At 31.8% G+C, this 17,041-nt stretch overlaps 1 protein-coding gene across 2 annotated transcripts in view; it reads left to right on the top strand.

Annotated features, from left to right (window-relative positions):
• MED15 (mediator complex subunit 15) overlaps window positions 1–17,041 on the top strand; it is a 196,389-nt gene that overhangs the window by 39,886 nt on the left and 139,462 nt on the right. The gene's annotated exons all lie outside the window — the stretch shown is intronic.

Below are 17,041 nucleotides of genomic sequence, written 5' to 3'. Positions count from 1 at the left end.
AGATACCTTAAAAAAAGAGCAAACTAAAACTACTTTTTATTACATCCTTCAATTTTTTACACATAAATCTAACTAGAAGACTATAATTTATAATGCTGAAGATATTAAGAAATAACTGTATACAGTCAAAAGTCGTTAATTCGGACACCCATAATCCGGAATGATCTATAATCCGGACCTCAAAGCTAAAAACTTTCTGCGCATGCGCCGCGTCGGCACATGCGCACAGGCGTTTTACGCGTGCGCGTAAGACCTTGACTACTGCGCATATGCGTGTGCGCAAGTGCAGAATACGTTTTCGCCTGCGCGTTTAATGTATAACGGACGGTGCTAAAATTATCTAATTATCTATTTCAGTTAATGTTAATGATTGCGTTGTTCCATAATCTTCGATTTGGATCCCGCTTATTATTTTTTGCAGACTGTAAGAGCAATTTTATAAAAGTAAACCTGAAATTTCGATTATGTCAAATAGAATTTCCGATGCTGGAACTTCCAAAGGATCTACAAAACGAAAGTGTGTTTCGATGTCCAACAAACAAAAAGTGGAACTGCTCCAAAAAATGGATAAAGACATGAAGAATGTGACAGAGAGGTTAGTGAAAACGAAAAAATTTCGTTTGACAAGTTAGTCGGTATTCTCGGCACAGCAATTAACGGGACTTGAACAGCGGAACTTTGTAACTGAAAAAGAAATTATGTCTGTTTATAGAATTAAGGAGAAAGTATTATCACATTAAACGAAGCAACTTAAACAACTTACATTGAAAGAAATGTTTAATAAAGTAAAGAAATAAATATTAAGCTTTTTTTTTTTTTTTTTTTTGTAAATTTTGATACCCTTTAGATCATAATTGTTCTTTATTTCATTAATTATGGTTTTATATTTTTAATTTTAGAATTTCTGCATGCCATCTTACGAGATTTAAACTGATGATCTATAATCCGGAAAAATCGATAATCCGGAATCGCCGAAGTCCCGACGAGTCCGGATTAACGACTTTTGACTGTATATGTTTTAAAAGCGAACTTACTTTTGGCAAAGGAGGTGCATCCATTGTTATGATTGTTCTCGCTTGAAATGGGGAGCTTCAGAAAGCATGTTCCGGCACTTTGTCTCGACAGGGGGGCATTCTGTCTCTCAACTCACTCTTTTCTCCATTGTCATAATTGCAGGTGGCGAAACATATTCCGTTACCAAGACAGTAAACCTGTGTTGTTTAACCCGAAATGGAGCAAAAGCTGCTGTCACCCTTGCAAATCCCATTTAGAGTGGATTAAGAGGGATTTAGAGTGTAGCACTGCTATAACATGTAGATATGCGCCTCGTATTTTGGTTGCAATCGGCAGTACCAAAAGTATATAAATATATGTATATATATATTTACTGTGTTACTCGGCTCAGTGAGCTCAGTTTCTTTATTCTTATATGTTTATAAATTGTGCATTTTTTGCTTTAAAAATGATTGAATTATGTTGTTGTTATCTTCCAGTTAAGGTTTTCATGCCTTTAGTAAATTTGCTTACAATATTATGGAGTTATCAACAATTTAAAAGTTTTTTCAGTGCAGCTAAGCCTAATGAATTTCGGGATGGCGGACATGTTTGTTTACATTTCAAACTTGGCAACATAGCGGATTTCTTGCCAATCTAGAGAAACTAAGCTTTGCAACAGCAAAGATAACTACTACTTTTATTATTGCAAATTAAATCATGCTTAATCCATTCTGGAATTTATTCGAGGAAATAAGTGTTTCAGTAATAAGTGTTCAGTTCAGAAATAAGTGTTCGTAATTTTTAATATAGATATTTTGAGATTTTATGTATTTTTGCCTTGTTGGGAAATGAGAACTGAATTAATTGAATGAGAAATACTGAATCATGTGCGAAAACTTTTTCTTTTTTTTTTTTTAGGTTGGTGTGCTTAATTTCTTTTATACATCGTTTTAGATTTATTATAGTATTTGAAAAGAACATTTGGCAACGATTAGATAATTCTTCAAATAATGTAAATGTATATACATTCTAAGCTATAATATGGACGAAATGTAACGCTGTTAAGTGAACCTAGCACCAGAGTGTTGCTATGGTAAACAAAAGTGAATTTTAAAGAGTTCACTGGTTATCTTTAGAGAAATGTTTATCTAGAATCCTCGACCAGTGGAACCATTCTTACATTTTTTAAGGAAGAAATAAATGCCTCTAGAGTTAAGATAAAAGGCTCTGTTGAGAGTTATAAAGTACCTCAAGTAAATGGAGATGTAGTTATATCTTCCGCTATTAAAAATAGATGTTAGGAAATTCAAGTAATTTCTGAAGAATGAAGTTAAGAACGAATATTTATGTTTTTGTATTCTTACCTTAAGAAAGCTATTTGCTTTTTTGTACACCGTTTTGCCATCATTAATTACATTAATTCATGTTTTGCAATCATAGATTAGTGATCTGGTTAAAATATTATTTAATGATTAGGGAAAATGATCAAAATATTTTTCTGTTTTAGAACGTTCAAGTTATAAAACTTTTTTTTTTAACATGTAAGTATTTTTGCATTATTTGTATTTAAGAAATAATAACTGAACGTTCAGATATTAATTAGTTACTTTTTAAAGTTATTTCATTATGAAAAAATATGTTTTCTTTCTACATATTTCTGTTATTTAAAAATATGTAGAATTTAAAAATCTCTTTGTTATTGAGAAAATTCTCCTAATTTCTTTAAAAAAATCCCCTGATTTCTGAGTGTTGTAGGTTGGCAGTTATGCTGGAAGTATATATCTATGACCAACAGTTGCAAAAATAAAGGGCAGGTAAAGATTTTTGTGGACATAGTGTATATGTACTTCTACACTATACACCTGCAAAGTCTTTAAAACTTTTTTGTGTAGTTTAAATCTTTTTAGTCTTTATTCTGTGATAGAAGGCTCAATGAGTTTGACATTCCTGGTGTAAGAGAAGATTTATGAAAAAAGGTTTATGTCGAGAATCAGAGATTTCTCTTCCTGATCGAATCCCAGTATTGAACTAAGTATTTACAGTTGCAGTATATGCATTTCATATGAACAAGAGCCATATAATTACATTTTTTTAATAAAGGACGATTAGAATTCTGAAAGGTACTATTTATGGGAAAAGACTACCAAAAATTTACAGATGAAAAACTAACAGGAACTACTGCTGTCAAAGGTGTTTTATTGTTATTAATATAGAAAATTTATCTAACTTTTAAACCATAATCTGATGTATGATACCGCAAACTGGTTTTTGCTTAATCGTTCATTTCGTTTATGATTAATAAAGGCTATTGAATTACATACGCTGGTAGAAAATAAAATCCCAACACTAAGGAGTTGTGCTAGATAAATGAAATTTGGAAGGCTTGTTTGCAGATCTGAAAGATGACATCTATTCAAAATTCGCATCAAACGAATTAGTATGGCGCTAAAAGTGCCACTAAGAATTTGCGAATCGCGTTTGCTTTAAATACACGATGAAACTTCTGAAACTTCATATGCTTTTATTTATCTTCCGGATTGGCGGTGAGCGAGGTTTGAGTGAAGAATGACTTTTAAGGAGACAAAGGCAGTATCAGCGGTTTACTAAGCCGTATTAATAGGACTACGAGAAAGTAGATTTTCTTTTTCGCGATATTGCAGAAAGACTTACTAGGGATGGCCACTGAGCTTGCATGTTGGCAGCAGTGGTCATGAGAAGGTACTGTCTCAAGAAGACTGGGGTCCGGTCGCGCACGTGCCACCATTGAAAGGGAGGACTGCTGCATTCGAGGCGTGTCTTTGGCGTATGGCACTATCTGCAGCTGACATTAAGGCTTTTGCTGTCACCAGAGTGATATAGCGTACTGTAACAAATCGATTTCTTGAGTGCCAGCTCCGAGCCAGATGTCCTGTAACGACCATACATCTAAATTCCAAATCAACGCCATCTGCGTCTTTGTTGGTGCAAAGCAAGAGCTTATTAAAGGGCAGTGTGAAAATCTTTTTTGTTCTCAGATGAAGGTTTCTGTCTTGGTACCAGTGATGGGTATACATATGTTAATTAAAAGGAGGCAAGGTGAGTGCTTGGAATCAATGCTGTAGTAACCTACACCAAGAGCGTGGGAGTCTCGTGCTCTGGGGAGCAAGTTCTCGCTGTTATCTCACGGACCGTGCACCAAATTTATAGGTCAGAGTGGTGATTACACCAATTGTGCTGCCAATTTTGAACAATATTCCAGGGGGCATTTTCCAGCAGGTTAACGCTGTCCCCATACCCCTTGCTATCTATCAACGTGCTCTACAGAGTATTTCTTCCATCGAGCATATCTAGGACATTGATTGGACGACAATCCCTCATCACCCACAACCAGCGCGCTCCATTGCTGATTTGAATGACCAAATGCAACAGGTATGAAACTCCATCCCGCAAAATAACATACGGCACGTATACAACAAAGTGCATGCGCGTTTGCATGCTTGCATTTTAACATCATGGCGACTACAAAGATTATTAATGCACCATCGTTTCAAATTTGAAATGGGCTTTTCACGCGCGTACCTTAAACTGTAACCATGAAACATAAATCAAATAAATATATTACTTAGACAAATGCTTTGCCTACATTTCATTCCTGCAAACTGATTTTTTTCTTAGTGCTGAGATTTCATTTTCCATCAGTGTGTTTCTATTGTCATATGCGGAAAAAAAAAAATCTGAAATGAAATAAAATATTTAATACAAAAAGTCTGAAATGAGATAAAATATCTAAATAAAAATTGATCGAACAAAAATCTATCAGTTTTTATCAGTGCCATATTATTTTTTCTGCACGTCGTAGTGAAATGTCTCAGACGTCCTTTATTTTTATGTGAAGGTGTAGATCAAGTGTCATTCGTGGTGTGTTTCTGTATCTTAAATAAACGTGATAATACTAAAATCGTGTCAGAAGAGGTTTTGAAGTAGAGGATAGTTGAGTCGAGATATCTAGCCTCCGCTTCTTTTCCTTCGGTGCAGTTTTGCAACTTTATTTCATATCTCTCGCAGCAATGTTGACTGCTTTTCTTCTGAATAAAAATAAATAAATAAAATAAAAGTATAAATTGGGCCCTAAGTCTTGTATATTTGAAATTTTTCGCGTAGGTAAATAGTTTGGAAAATTTCAAATAATGAAATATATAAAAAGTTACTATATTTATTCCTGGTATGCTGTTTTAAATAAATGCTAAAGAACTTTATTACTAGTTTATGAATATAATTTAAATTTGTTCGGCCTTATTTTTATGTCCCCCTTCCTCTAAACTAACTTTTCTTTAAAAATGTGCTGTATTATCTTTCCAAGATATGTGAAATTGTAAATGTATGCGGGTATGCATATATTCATGATTTGCGGATCTTTCATAATGCTGCAAACGAATTTCGAAAACGTGTTAAATTTTCCAAGATATGTGGAATTGTAAATGTGTACAGATATGCATATAATTCAGAAATTTTGCTTTTATAATGATGAAAACGCATTTCAAAAACTTGTTAAATTTCCATTAGGATTAGAGTGCTAGATTATCGTTAGCATATGAGTAATATTTCGCACCTGAAAATCCGTTCAAACAAATTTTTGATTTACTTTTTTAACTATAGACATGTGAAACTAATCAGAAAGTTCTCAGAACTTCGCGTGATTTTCGAATGCATTGATTACTAATACCAGTAATATTTCAATTTATGTTTTACAGTTATTAATGTAAAATATATTAATACTAAATACTTAATTTATTGTTAATCTGTAAACGCATAATTTACTATTTATCTTCGTATCGAAACAATCATAACGGCTGTAACTTGCACTGTGTATCAAAAAAAAAATTTTTTTTTTGTTTCGTTTTAAAAATTCGAAAATGCATAATATTCACTTCAAGGCCATTTTAACAAATTAAGCGCCTGAGGCCACTTTTTCAAGAATAGTAATAGATTTGTCAAAATATTGGCTGCTATATTCGGGAGACCATCGCGCAATGACTATGCAACGCCATTTGTCAGGACATTGTGGCTGTATGCGGAATATTAGTTCGAGATAAATGGTGTGACTGTTGATGAAGCGGCGATTTGTTTAAAAAAGTTTGATTATTTCATTAAAAGTGCAGAAAAGGGTTACGAATTTAAATTCAAGAATGTTTTAGTAAATGATTCATGACTGTTTGTAATTCCTTATGCAACAGAAAACAAAAAAAAAAAAAAAAAAAAAAAAAAAATCTGATATGTACACCATATGACTTCCTTGTACGGAATATTAAATTATACGCATTTTTTTAAACTTCATTTAAATTGATTGGATTGAATTAAATCTACTTCGTCGACAGCGCATAAACCACAATAGAATAAATGCACTCTTTAAAATTCACTATATTTGTTTACTATAACGACACTGAATGCACAAAATTTATATCATTTGAAGAATTATCGTTGCCACATGTTCTATTCAAATACTATAATAAAGCTAAAACGATGTATGAAAGAAATTAAGCAAACAAAACAGAAAAGAAACAGTTTTTCACAGACGATTTAGTATTTCTCATTCAATTAATTCAGTTCTCACTTCGCGACAAGGCAAAAATACATAAAAACTCAAAATATCTGCATTAAAAATTACGAAGTAAATCTTAAACACTTATTTCCTCGAAAAAATTCCAGAAAGGATTAAGCATGATTTAATTCGCAATAATAAATGAAGGCGTTATTTCTGTGTTGCGAAGCTTAGTCTCTCTAGATTGGCAACAAATCTACAATTCTACTGTTTCAAATGTAAACAAATATGTCCGCCATGTTATTTAAAACTTAACCGCACTTAAACAGCTTTTAAATTGTTGATAATTGTACAAATATTGCTTCCAGAATTACGAAAGGCGTAAAAACCTTAACCGGAAGATAAAAACAACATAATTCAATTATTTTTAAAGCAAAAAATGTACAATTTACAAACATATAAGAGTAAAGATACTGAGATCACTGAGCCGGGTAACAGAGTTGATATATATATAAATATATTTATATACGTTTGGTGCGGCCGATTGCAACCAAAATACGAGGTGCACATCTACATGTTATAGCAGTCCCTATATACAAAATTTCAACGTTCTGAGGCTACTCGTTTTTGAGTTATGCGAGATACGTACGTACGCACGTACGTTCGTACAGAGGGCACAAAAAATTCTCTTCAGAATTAAATTTAAAGCAGTTTCATAATTTTTTTTGAAGGAAAAGAGTATTTTATTCTGTCCTTACGTACAGATATGACGCAAAAACATCGTTAAATTGCATTCGATAGCGATCAAAATGGATATTTTCGTTGAAATATGTTCCCTGAAACTTTTCGCGATTACAATACTTCCTTTTTACTTCGTACAAGGAAGTAAAAAAGAAAACTGTATAAGTGTTGAAATCAAATGAAACACATAAATTAGATGGCAACTTTTTTACAGCATAAAATGATTTTCTTAGTTTAAAATAGGTTTTAACAAACGTGAATTCTAAGGAAAAAAAAATTGCAGTTTTTCATTTGTAAATTAACGTATTCAAGTAATGTGTAGTTCTTTGAAAATTCTGTATCAATTAATGTTACTTGGTGAAATACAAGGAGGTTAGAATAGAAGGAGGGAAGGTTCAACTCAAACGGTGAAGCTTGGCGGCCATCTTCCTGTTATCACCGTGACTTGTGCAAGGAAGTCTGTCATTGCAACATTTTTTTCTTTTCTTCTTGAAGCATGTCAGCTTGTATTGCATATTAATGCACAAATAGATTCTCGAAAAAAATTCCGGGCATTATTTTTCACACGTAACTATTAATTTTCTTTTTTTATGTAATATGACAACTATGTCAAAAATATCACAATGTCATGTGGTTTTCTTTCCAGATGTGAAAAAAAAGGACTTAAAATAGGTTATTTAATATAACTATAATCAAAATATATTAAATACATTTTAATGTTTCTGTTTATAGCTGGTATCTTCGTTCCTTAAGATACAGTGCTATATGGTAGGATTTAAATTGTATAATTTGAACGTTTTAGTTAATTCGTTTTATAACTTTCATGAAAAGTAAGAAATCAATTGTTACTATTTTTATTAATTGTAAAGGTGTTAAATAAAGCAATGCTTTTCTTTATATATTAATTATTATTCATTTTTTTAAGTTAAGATAAACTGTTCTGTTGTTAAAAATTTTTTGCATAAACTTACAAATTTCTGGGCAGTATAGTGATAAAATTAAGTAAAATATTTACACAATTGAACATGTGGAAAGATGTATCCAAAAACTTATATAGGTGTATTTCTGTAATTCAACTTAATTAAAGGCAGTTTCTTTGGGATTAATAAATATGAAATGCGCATAAACTGAAATCAATGAATTCATATAAATCTGTTTTATTTTATTAAGATTTATTTTCTAACCTAAGAAAATTCGTGAAATATGCAGAAAAATCATTTTTTAAAGGCTTTAATGTTATGCGCGTGCATTTAGATTTCGAACTATTTCGTAATAATTTACTGTACATAGTAAATTATGGATTTCATCTTTATTACTTTAAAACAAAAATTCAACAATAGCGAGGGATTTCATTATAAATTTAACATATTTTTACTGGAAAATAAATGCACGGAACAGCTTAGAAACACGTACATGTCACTGCCGTAATGCAATGTTTTGAAGTCACAAACATGGACGCCGCTTGTTCGGCGGAGTTTCATTCCCCGATAGTGGAGGAAACTGCGAACCCTCCCTCCTTCTATTCTAACCTCCTTGGTGAAATATGTGCGTTATCCTCCATTTCGTTGCATGCACATTTATCTTTCATTTTAGGTATAATACTTGCTAAATTTTTAGTGATGTAGTCGCAATTTTACAGAGGCTTTTCGCACATTTTCTAGATGATTTTCGTTGTAATTACAGAAATATTTTACTTAACATTTTTATGTTTTAAATGTTCTGTTTGATAACCCTTATTCCTCACTATCTTTATAAACCGCAATTTCCAAAACAACCTTTTGTAGTATCGGAAGAGGTATTTTATCCCATTGCCGTGGAACAGCTTTCCAAAGTCTAAGGATATTGTAGGCCGACGTTTGGACAACCCACTTTTAGAAGTCCAAAAGCGCAAAAATGCATTGGTGACAGATCAGGAGATTTATTAGGGATATGAGTGAAGAGTGCCTTGATACCCGTTTCTTATGCCATTTTCTCCCGGATATAAACAGGAGATTTTGAGGTGTCGCTGCTTGCTTTGTCTTAATGTAGTTCTGCTGACTGATGGCAGTGTGTGCAAAGAGAAGGTATTTCTTGTTTGAAAATTGGGTATAAAATATGTGTTTGATAATGTATGGAGTTGATCTTAACATTTTTCTCCACTCGATTTTTAATTTCCCATTATATGAAAAATCAGCAACAATCGTAAATTCCTTAGAAAAAAATTTCTTTAGATACCTTATTTGAAACTCTTGAACCATTGTTTTAAGATATTTTAATGATGAATTTAAGATGAATTAATTGAATGAGAAATACTGAATCGTCTGTGAAAAACTGTTTCTTTTTTGTTTTGTTTGCTTAATTTTTTTTATACATCGTTCTAGATTTATTATAGCATTTGAATAGAACATGTGCCAACGATTAGATAATTCCTCAAATGATATAAATTTATGTGCATTCTGAGTTATAATATGCCTTACAGTAGATCCTGCAAGAGATGGCGCTACCAGAGCTCCAGTCAACTAAAATGCTTTTCATCCCTAGTAATAGATGGCGCCACACGAATGCCTCATTTGTTTAAAGTTTACTTATTCTACGGACGGCGGCACAGAAGCCTCCGTCGCTAGTGATAAGACAAGTTATAATATAAACGAAATATAACGCTGTTAAGTGAACCTAGCGCCTGAGTGTCGCTACGGTAAACAAATACAGTGAATTATAAAGAGTGCATTTATTCTATTGTGGTTTATTCGCTATCGATGAAGTAGATTTAATTCAATGCAATAAGTTTAAATGCAATGCAGCCAAAAATGCTTATAATTTAATATTCTGTACAAGGAAGTCATGTGGTGTGTACACATCAGTTGTTTTTTTTTTTTTTTTTTTTTTGACAGCAAAGCGAAATCATTTAAAAAGGTGGGCGAACAGCCTCTGTACTTTATGGGGTTCCCATTCTCCAGTTAAATAAGATTTTTCATCGACATTACATTCCTTCTGTTGGGAGATGCGCCTTTGCTTGCTATTCTTAACTGCGCTTGCAAGGTGCTGTATAGGAATTCGATAATGGTTTTAAATGTCCGAAGGGAATAAGAGGAATGCCTTCAGAATAGACTCCGCCGTTATTGATTGAGTTTCAATTGTATTCTCTCCTCTTTGGTAAGATTCGTCAGCAACAGCTCTGTAGTCACAAAAATTTGTATTCACTTCAGAACATTATCTTACCTCCCCATGACACAAGAATCAGCCCTTCCTTTTCTGCAAGGCATTGTCACACCTAGCTTGAATTTTTTTTGCAAATGATGATAATTTAATCTAAACAAACTATGTGTTCATGTATCGGGAACAGATAAAAAAGAAAAAAAAGAATTACTTCAGAATCTAAACAGAATCACCGAACCTTCTGTTGAGAAACAGATATAGTAAATGTACTTCCGTTAAAAAAAACATAAATGTATTATTTTTGAAATATTAGTAGAATTTAGAAATGGGAAGAATAAATAATAGGAAGCCTTCTTTCTGTTTAATATTGTGTATAGGTTTATGTGCGTATATTCTTTTATACACCTTTGCAAATATTATTTTTCTATCGATTCCCCAAATTCCCCATATAATTAAAGGGTTATTTGTTTACATGCAATTCGTCCTATATTTTCTTTCTTACATTAGACTGAGCATTCTGATTAAACAAAACGTAACTTTCTATAGCAACTACTATAGTTTTATTCTCTAAGAATATTTTCTGTTATATTTTATTTACATGCAACTTCTTTGTAAATTTTTACTGAGTCTGAAAATAAGACGGATATTTCTGTAAATTTCGAGGTTTAATTCGAAAATATATTTAAAAAAAAAAAGTAAAAAGGAAAATGCTTGTTTTTGCTAGCGCTTTTTAACACCTGAAATAACGAATTAAAATGAGAATTTAAAAAAAAAAAAAAAAATATTTTTTAAATCTCTGAAGTATAATTCTGAAATTTTTTCAAATTCGTCCTTTATGGGAATGATTCTATCAAAAGACTGTAATGCTAGAGAAAGCGTATCGCGATTAAATGAAAGTAATGCATCAGAGCCCTGTTTATTCATATTGGGACGGCTGTTTCAGGCGACGCTATTTTTCGGATAATCAATGATTAGTTTTCTTCCGAAAACAAGTAGGAATTGCTCATTATTGTAGTCGTTATTTTCGGTGGTAATGTTGTTTTTGATTACATTTTGCATAAAATAAACTTCCAGGTTTTTCCTTTAAATTTTCTGTTATAATTTAAACTAGGTGAATGCAATATAGTACAATAGTTAATAATAATTGCTGACATTTTTAATTCCTTTCCAGTACTAATCATTTTAAAATTATTTAATTGATCGTTCTGGGATGAAGTTGGAATGTTACATAATGAAAATTAATATTACTGTAATTTAAATATGGGAATAGTTAGAAAAAATTGCCACATGCAAAAAACTTAATACTAAAAAAGAAAAAGGGAGAAAAATATTCCATAAAAGTAGTGTTTTCAAACTCGAATTGCATGTGGGCCGAATGCACGATCTAAAAATAGCTGACAGGCCAGAATTTTTAAGCAAAATTAAAATGTTTATTAATAAAATAAAGAAAGTTATAACTTGTTCATAAATATGTAGTTCTTATTTTCATACAAACATGTCTAATTTTATTTATGCTTCGAAGAAAAATTTAATTAATGAGAGAAAAAGACTAAACTGCTATTGTTTATTCTTAAGTTTTTTTATTCTGCTTGGTAAATTTCCTCCTAATGCATAAAAAGTTTCCTCTCGTGTTTACTTTTATTTAAATTAAAATTAATTAATTAATGATGAATTAAAAAATGTTAGAATTATTTGAAAGAAATATCACTCTGAGAATTTAATATTTAGCTGGTATATTTGAATTAGAGTGTAACCAGTAAAAATGGTTTACAGGTATCAAACTTTACAGTTCAGATAAAAAATAAATGTAATTCCCCTTCCCTTTGCGATATTATTATTATCGTTTATATGCATTTTGATAAATATTTAGCAAGCGAAGTTGCTTGTTAACTGTTCTTCTGTTTTTAGATCTTGTATTTGGCCCGCTTCAAGTTGAGTTTGAGACCACCGCCATAGACTGTGTATACGGTGAAATTTTCATCAAAGACTTATAAATTGAATCATTGCTTATTTTGTATTTTTCTGTTTCCTTCAATTCTTTTAAGTAGCTGATTGCCTTGAAGGGCAAAGTATTTGTTCGAACTCTGGTTGAATTACCACTATTTGGCGACCTTAACCAAGGCTTGATGTTTGTAGAACTCTTTAAAGTGGTTGTGAATTTAATAATTTATGTATTCATATGATAATAAGGTGCTACAACAAATCAGTCTTATTAATTTCAAAATTTATTTCATTTCTCTTGTCCATCAGTTTTCAAGGTGTGGGTTGTGAGACTGTGTGTTTTTTTTTTTTTTTTTTTTTTTGTGTGTGTGTGTGTGTGTGTGTGTGTGTGTGTGTGTGTGTGTGTGTGTGTGTGTCTTTGAAGTTTTGTTTTGTTATGAAGTTAGGATTTTTAGTGCTCATAAACTGGTGACATTCGAGCATTGATGAACTTTCTTTTGTGTGACTTATATAACTAAAATTTTGTGTAAATAAATTATGTGTCTGCGTGTGTGTTTCGAGCACCTGCTAAACGTTTACATAAAAATGTCAACAGTATTAAACTATTAAAAGCTTTCTGTATATACATCGAGTCCTACAAATATTGAACCCTGGTTAAGGTCACTGAATACTGGTAGTTGGAACCTATGCAAACGAGCTGGTTACTTGGTTGGTCTTTGAGGTTTTCTCCATTTGTAATGTGAATATGAGCCAGCTCCCCTAGAAAGTCCTTCACAAAGGCATCGCTTAGGCAGATAGCCTTCGTGTGCTTTGTCGTAAGCAACTAACAGAACATAATCTAAACAAAAATTATCCTTGTTACTTTTTTCAAGGACTCCAAGATTATCAATAAATCGCCAACGTATGCCGCAAACCGTCACCAAGATCCCGATTATAATAACTACGGCCACGTAAAAGTCTTGAATAGCCCCTGTGTTTATATTTCTGTCTTTATTTTCTGACTTTTTTATTTACCAAAGATTCAAGATATATCATTCTTTTAGAAAAAGGAATTTTACCTTTCTCTTTGACGACTGCTACATTTGATACCGATTTATCCCCCCTGAGGGAGGGAGGGCGATGAGCTGTTTCTGTTTTAGTGCATGCGTGTAAATTTATTGTAATTGTATAAAGTCAAATATGCCCATTTTTAAAGTTATTACATTTTCTTTTTAATCAAGATGAGATTTAGACCCACTTGCTGCCTATTCAGTCAGACACCAAACCGATCGTAGTTTCTGTTCCTTGCAAACGGTCTGAATACATGGGAATTCTGAGATATTCTGTGTGGGACATGAATATGAGCCAGTTTTCTGTAGGAAGTCCTTCTGTAAGGCTTTGGCCTATGGCAGAAACCCACATTCGAATTGCTGTTATCAGTTAAAATTTAAATGATATTTATACCAATAAATAAAATAAGGTATGTAAAATTGTGAAGTCATTAGTCTTTATTATTATTATTTTAAAAAAGCAAAGATCTTGTATACTCAGTTGTGTCCAGGCCCAGAATTGAACCAGAGATCTTCCATTTGCTAACTAGGTTTGCTGACAACTATGGGAGAATGACACATTGAAGGAATTTTTTAAATGCTTTACAGAGTTTTGTATGCATCATAGCATGCATGGCTAGTTCCATACCTTTCATGCAGAATTTTTCTGAAAATGAGAAAAATTTATATATTTCTTATTAATGAGAAAAAGTGGGTTTATTGTAGAGTAAAATGAAAAATGTTGCTTTATGTACTAGAAGGAAAAGAGATGGCTGTGGGAAGATGAGTGATTTATTTTGAAAGGGAAAGTTTCTTCATGAAATACAAAAACAAAAAGAAAAAAAAAATATATATATATATATATTGGCACGAGTATTATTCCTGGTTGTATTTATATTTTCTGCTGAGAATTTTTAAAGAATTGAAACTGATGAACTAGTTAATTTAGAAGTTAGTGAAATTTAAATGTAGGTAGAAGAACGTTTCTAACAGTTAATATAAAGAACGGAGAATTAAACTGCTGTTAAAAGAGTTGTAATAAAAATATTAAAAACATTTTAAACATGTTTAAAAAATGCCCGTCTAAATTGGGGTGGTGGTCTGTAATTCACATCCGTTTAGCACCTTTGGTTCATGTGAGCAGAAATTAACATTCGTATTGATTTGAAACTTGGAAACCAAGCGTACTAATTTTTTTCCTTTTTTCATAATTCTTGAATTTTATATGATCAGAATGTACACTCACTTTAAAAAATAAGATCATTAAAAATTATGGAACTGTATTTTTTAGCAAAGTATAGAAAAAAATTATCAACAAGTTTTCACCTTATTTGAGCGTGTTATGTCGAGATCATAGTTACATCATTTTTGTAGTTAAGTGGTAACTTTACGTTTGCCAGTGTTGTAATCGTAACATTTTACTAGCATTGTAACGTGATGATATTTGTCAGTATTACATGAATATTATGCCCCCTAAAATAAATTTCATGTTTTTCCCAGAATAATAATAGAATATAGATTTTAGCACAAATATCAAAAAGAAATGTAATGATTTTTTATTAAAGTATAATTGTTTAATTTATTAAATAACTATGATAATAATTTATTATTATATAATTATTATAACTAACTATTAAGAAATTCCTTTTTTTCACTGTGTAATAATGTACATAAATTTAAGTTCAAGGATAAAAAATATATATAATTATTTTTAATTATAATTATTTACTCTTGTAAAATTATTATAACTAATTATAATAATGTTATTAGAATTTTTATACTAATAATATAAGGGAAGTTATACAATAAAATATAACAATTAAATAATGATATTAAAAACTGTTGCAGTCAATATTTTCTGTGTGTGCAATAGATTGAATGCACATAGGTCCAATGATAAATCGATAAAATTTATTTTTTCGAAACAAACATTTCAGAGTTCTGAAATCTTCTGCAGAAATACTCGAGCAAGCGTTCACAGTATCACAGAGTACAATCAGTAGTTACACTTCAAACTGCTAAGAACCTCAAACACAATGCACTGCAAAGCTCATCTAAAGAGAAAGCTAACTTGGAGATATCTCAGTACACCAAATTCACACGGAACTGACTACTCACAACAACAGCAACTGAGAGCAAGTTCTTCCACCCGCCTTATATAGTTTTCACCCGGCTGCCGAGATATTTCTATTACTTTCTGCTTCTCGAAATTACTGGAAGACAACATGATGGTCGAATTACGATTACAGCTTATATAGTGATCAATTATATTTATTTAATTACTCTACCTATTAGGGTGATACAAGGACCGGAACAACAAAATGCTGCCGAGTTTGGCGATTTCTAGCCAAATTTGGCGACAGAATTTTGTTGCGAAACCGTTGCCAGCTTGTCGATATCGCTCCAAATTAATACCCATTTACTAAATGTTAAATAGTCTTGCCACTGTATTCTTACTTTTCCGGCATAGCTCGTCTCTTCGTATTTTTCATGTTAAATTATACAAAAGAAATACAACAATTTTACTTATAACCCCATTAAAATTACCTATCTAAGTATAAAATTCGTATCAAAACAATACCAGTTATTTATTACAATGTATCATTAAATGATGTATATATAGCAAAACTTGAGTTTTAAAAATACTCTTATTTTTACCAGTAAATAAATAAAAGAATGCATAAAATTAAACAATGTAATGAAGCAGTTAATTACAAATAATGATCACTATTTTAGCCTAGATCACATAGAAGTTATTTCTGCTTTAATTTTGTTTCTTTGAACGCTGCGAAAATAAGTGGAAAAAAATAATACTAGAAAAGAATCTCTATTTCATGATTCATGGCCATCCTCCCTATTTCATGAAGAAATCTGTCCGAATAGCACATGCCTGTTTGCGCTCATAGTCACGGCTGCGGCGGTCAAACTCTTACCGCCTGTTTACCTCTGTTAGACATCAGGCGTCCCCGTCCTCCGTTACCAACCATCCAACCAGAATTATTTAAAAAAAACAGCTGGTTATTGTGAGGATATTAGAAGACGACAGTCGTGTTTCCTAAATCATTATAAGCCGAAACCTTTCTAAATTTCTTCAAAAGGGACATAATCAACAAAAAAAGAGAAGAAACAGCTTTGTTAAAAAATATTGAGCTTTGATTTGCTTCATATTCGAGGGATGTAGTCAAAGCTTATGAATGGCCGAGTTGGTACATTCCTAATTCTTTTCGCATTTGGCGTCCGGGAAACTGACTAGCTACAGGAGTTTTTCTATGATTTTCCCGATATATTATGTGAATGCAAACCTTTTTCCGCTGGAAAATCGTCCACTTGTATCCTGTGTGAAGCATGTAGCCTTCGCGTTCTTTGCCAGAATCAATTAACCAACCAACCAACAAAATGCGATTACTTTTATGCCTAACAATACTTACGGTGGATACAAACGCCGTAGGTAGATCTTTAGGTGAACACAGTCCTAAAAAAATTCCACTGCATTCTTTCTTAATCCCCCCCCCCAGATTTAGGTATTTTGATATTTATACAAAATGTAAATCATCAGTATGAAACAAATATTGTGCTCTTTTGGTTTTCTGTTGCCTTAAGAATAATCAAGCTATGGCATGTTTATATTGCTATTTCTTGCAAAGCGATTGCAAATCTGCTATAGAACCGCATTCACAAACAT

This window comes from Stegodyphus dumicola, chromosome 9 (assembly GCF_044657685.1).
Source record: "Stegodyphus dumicola isolate Sdum_Otavi_A_Nest chromosome 9, ASM4465768v1".
Lineage (NCBI taxonomy): Eukaryota > Metazoa > Arthropoda > Arachnida > Araneae > Eresidae > Stegodyphus > Stegodyphus dumicola.
This window is presented reverse-complemented; position numbering and strand designations above follow the sequence as displayed.